The sequence below is a fragment of the Elephantulus edwardii genome, unplaced genomic scaffold, assembly GCF_000299155.1.
Source record: "Elephantulus edwardii isolate Elephantulus edwardi_28Jun2011 unplaced genomic scaffold, EleEdw1.0 scaffold00129, whole genome shotgun sequence".
In the NCBI taxonomy this organism is placed as follows: Eukaryota; Metazoa; Chordata; class Mammalia; order Macroscelidea; family Macroscelididae; genus Elephantulus; species Elephantulus edwardii.
This window is the reverse complement of record NW_006399879.1, coordinates 5,881,578-5,886,450: the sequence shown is the minus strand read 5'-3', so window position 1 is coordinate 5,886,450 and position 4,873 is coordinate 5,881,578.

Here is a 4,873-nt window from a genome sequence, read left to right as displayed (position 1 = left end):
AAAAAAACACCTGTCAAAACAATGGGCTCAAACACCCCACCTATCGGCCACCATGCATCAGAGCTGATGAGAAAGCAACTAATGGCAAATGTTTGTCCATCAGATATTGTCCTAAAGCTGAGTATCCAGATTAAGACAGACTAAGAAGAAGGACTGGCCAGCCACTTAAGAAATAACAGACCTTCAAAAACCCTACATAAATCAGAATACACTTAGAGTAAACTCACATATAACAGGAGACTGGTTCAGGAGAGGGCAGGGTTCAGAGCTGTAGAACACAGGGTCTCTATGAGTTGAAGGTGACTTGACGGCACATAACAGCAGCAGCCACAGTTGGGGGAAAGACAAGTCTATCTCCTGCCATTACGATTTAAAACCTTGGAAGCACTATGGTCACCACAAGTCAGGATCAACTTCGCAGCAGAGGATGTTAGGACTCACCCGAGCAGAGCAGAGTGTCCCCTTAAACAGGGAACAAACATGGCCTCTGATTTCAAACAGCATCGTTCTTATGGCTCAGCAAACAAGAATAAACAGATAATGAAAACTGGAAAAGGACTGAGGAGGGTCTTTCTAAGGCCCTCTTAGGTTATCACAGGGACTAGCACAGAAGGGTGCTCAGCAGAAGGGTCAAAGTACAACTAGCTGAAGCAAAAGGAGCCAGGCACCGCCAGGACTACTGTCAATGCAGCATCAACGACCAGGGGAAGAAGGTCGCACAGTAAGCCTGGAGACCGTGGGGTAAGTCTGAATGTCTTCTAAGCAGGGCAGAGCCATGACCTAATTTCTATTTCATGTACGTTCCCCCCACTGATGGGTAGAGAAAAGGTGACAGTAACAGAGCGAGGAAGTCAGATAGTCTGGCTGTAGGGGAAGATGGTCTTCATGGATGCTGGGTTCAAGGCAGTGGCAGTGGAGGCAGAGACGGAAGGAGTAAAGCAGGTATATCTTGAAAGTAAAACTGACAAAACTAATGTTTGCAAGAGAGCTTTAGTGATTACTGTTCACAGATACTGCTTTCGTAAACTTCTACCTGCAGGCTTGATATTTTAGATTTTAAAACTGAAATGTTTCAGAGCCAATGAATATGTAGACAGAAAATGGGTGAGAGAACTATGCAGAAAAACACAAGAAACAGGCTACTGAAATGTGATCTTAGCAATGTGATTAATAATAATGAACTTACTGTGTACATTAGATGATTTTATCTCAGAGATGACAAGATCTGAAACTATCGAAACTCTCTTCCTACAACTCTCACGCTGAAACAACAAGCTGATTTAAAAAAGGAATACCAAAGTCTTTGACATCTGTGACTGTTACCCCCACAAAACAGAAAAGACTAGAACCTTCTCAGTAGAACAGAATGTTGCAGTCAGTATTACATCACTCTACAGGAATATTCACTTCCATTCCAATAACTTAAAATATATCGGAAAATCAATGAAAGAATTTTTTTCCCAAAGAAAAAAGCGAACTGGGGAGGAGGAAGGGCAGGGAGGAAAATGTGCAACAATGAATGAATGCAAATCCAAGTTTTCTATAAACTTTCATTAAATTTTAATAAAAATATATATCATAAAATCCTCACCAAATTACAGGATCAGAAAACAATTACTGAATTTTTTCATCTTTCATTTTAAAAAGTCACACCTTCTTAGGAGCATTATACAAATGTAAGGCAGGAAGATAAATACACCTGCATTATACCATGGATTTAGCACCAGGATTTTAACATTAACTGAAAAAAGCATGGTGGAGATACGGATGTAAGTATATAAAATAACCCATCAAGGAAGGTACCATGGGGAAAGTGGGACAAGGTAAAGGGAACAGAGAAGCAGCGAGACTTCTCTGAACCTCTTTTGCATAGGTTTTACTTTGAAAGTCTAATTTTTTTTTCCCTAGCTGTGTGCCGTCAAGTCAGATCCAACTGGTACAGGAGGAGATTGCCCCCCCTCTAGCATATTATCTGGTGGATTTGAAACCCGCATCTTCAGGATTGCTGTGCTGCTTCTTGCCACTAGGCCCCCAGAGCTCCCTTGAAAGTCTCGTATTTTAAATAATTATAAGACAAAGTTAAATGTTTTTAAAAAGACAAATCCCTATGTAGTGAAACAAAATGTGTGGGGAGGGGGAATGAACCTAACTATATATAGGCTGCTGTTAGGTGTTGTCCAGTCGACCACGACTCATAGCGACCCTATGAGCAGCTCTGAACCCTGCCCTTTTCTGGAGCCAGCTTCACTGTCTTTGATACATTTGACCTCATTGCTACAGTCAATCCATCTCACCCAGGGTATTCCTCTCCTGTGCTAACTTTAAGCCTTCCAAACATGATGTTCTTCTCCAAGGACTGGGAGCTTCAAAATCCTTGTCTCCAAGGAGCAGCTTGGTTTCACCCTCACCAGGACAAATCTGTTTGTTCTCTTGGCAGTCCATGTTATGTTCAATACTTTTCTCCAGCACCACAACTCAAAGGCATCCATTCTTCTCTTGTCCTCAGTCACTGTCCAGCTCTCTGATGCATAGCAAGTAATTTCAGACCATGGCCTAGATTAGGTGCACCTTAGTCTCCAGCCCGATAAGACTGCTTGCCAGCACTCTGGAGAAATCCCTGACAGCAGATTTTCCCAATGAAATTTGTGGGATATTCCGTATTCTCCTCTAATACCACAGTTCAAAGGTATCAATTTTTTTTTTCAGTCTTCCTTATTCACTATCCAGCTCTCAGATATACAGCAAGTGACTGGAAAGACCACGACCTGAATCAGGTACACCTTAGTCCTCAAATTAACATCACTATCCCTCAGAGATTTGAAGAGGTCTCTGACTACAGACTCTGCCAATGCAATTATATTTCCTGATTTCTTGATTGTGTATTGACTATATATTCAAGTAAAATGAAGTCACTGACAATTTCAATCTTTTCTCCATCTAATCAGTTCAACGGTGAGGATTTTTGGTTTTTTATTATTGTTATTAATTTTAATGAAATTTTATAGAGACTTTGGATTTCCATTCATTCATTGTTGCACTTTTTTCCCCCTGGCCATCCCTCTACCCCATTTGCTCTTCTCTCTGAAAAGTAAAATGCTTTCGTTGTTACACAATCCCTCCCTCCAAGTCCATTCCACTATGGAGCCTTCGTTCTGGACTCCTGTCATGACAATAATACCTAATCATATATCCCTTTTAAACAGTCTCTCCCTCATCTGTTTCAATGCAGTATACATAATTTATCCCAACTTTCTCAGTCTCCTCCCAACACCACCATCAGTTTCATTTTACAACAGTGGCATTATGCAGTATTTGTCCTGTTGTAACTGAGATATTTCACTCAGCATAATGTCCTCCAGGATCACCGATTTTGTTATTTCATGAGTTCCTTGTTTTTCAATGCAGCATAGTATTCCATTGTGTGAATATACCATAGCTTCTCTTATCCACTCGTTTGTTGATGGGCACTTAAGTTGTTTCCAACTCCTTGCTATTGTGAACAAAGCCGCGATAAACACTGGTTTGCATATATCTGCTTGGGTGGCGGTTATGGTTTCTTTGTGGTATATTTCCAGTAGTGGAATTGCTGGGTCAAATGGTATCTCTATTTGCAGCTTTTTGAGAAAAAATATATTCATAAGCCATTTTCATTGGTTGGGAGTACTGCCTGCATTACTCTACAGTGCAATAAAACAAAGGGTGGTCTGAGTTTTAAGAAAAGATACAGGTGCCATCCTGAAACGGTTAAGTAAAATTCCATAGTCTTGCATGTAAAGTGGAATTATCAGGAACCCAAGATCTGTACAATAAAGTGCCTCACAATAATGATCAGCCTAGAAGCAAAGAGCACCACCTAAAGCCCAGGGTGTGGTGGTCTTGTTGTTTTATCCCTGTTGTTGTTATAGCCTGTTGAGTCACCTGTGACCCATAGTCACTCTATGTACAGCAGCTCTGAAGCCTGCCCTGTCCTGAGCCAGTCTCACTAATTCCAATACACCAACCCCCATTGCCCCAGTTACTGTATCAATCCATCTCATCCAGGGTCTTCCTCTCCTACACTGCCCCTCCACCCTTCTGATCATGATATTCTTCTCCAAGGATAGGTCCCTCCTGGCCACGTGCCCATCCTAGCCTCCAAGGAGAAACTTGCTTTCACCCTCTCCAAGACAGACCAATTTGTTTTCTTGGCGGTCCATGGTAAGTTCAAGATTCTTCACAATTCAAAGGTACCGATTCTTCTTCCATCATCCTTAGTCATTGTTCCGCTCTCTGATGCACAGCAAGTAACTGCAAAGACCATGGATGGCCTGGATTAGTACACCATAGTCTCTAGACTGAAACTGATGCTTTTCAGTACTGTGAAGAGGTCCCTGACAGCCGACTTCCCAAATGCATTTCTTCTTTTGATTTCCTGACTGCCGGTGCCAAGAATGTGGTTACTAAGCACTGTTTTCCACTTTAAAGCAAAAGGTAAATCTCAGAGAAATGATTAAGGAAGAAAACTATGAACCTGGAATAGTTTGGTATACTATAAAGAATGGCTTTCAAAGCTTTTTAATTAAGATTGTGGTAAAGGGAATCAGTAGAAAATCAGAACAGAATCCTACTTGATAAAGATGGGCCACGCTCAATGTGAATGAAAACAGTATCTACAATGGATTGTTGCTGTTATGTGCCATCAAGTTGCCTGCAACTCATAGCAACCCTATGTAAAAAAGAGCTCTGTACCCTGCTCTATCCTAAGCCAACCTCACCATCTCTGACACACGTACCTCCATTACCCCAGTTATTGAGTCAATCTATCTCATCAATGACCTTTCTCTCTTGTGCTGTCCCTCCATCCTCCCAAGGATAATGTCCCTCCTCCAAGGAC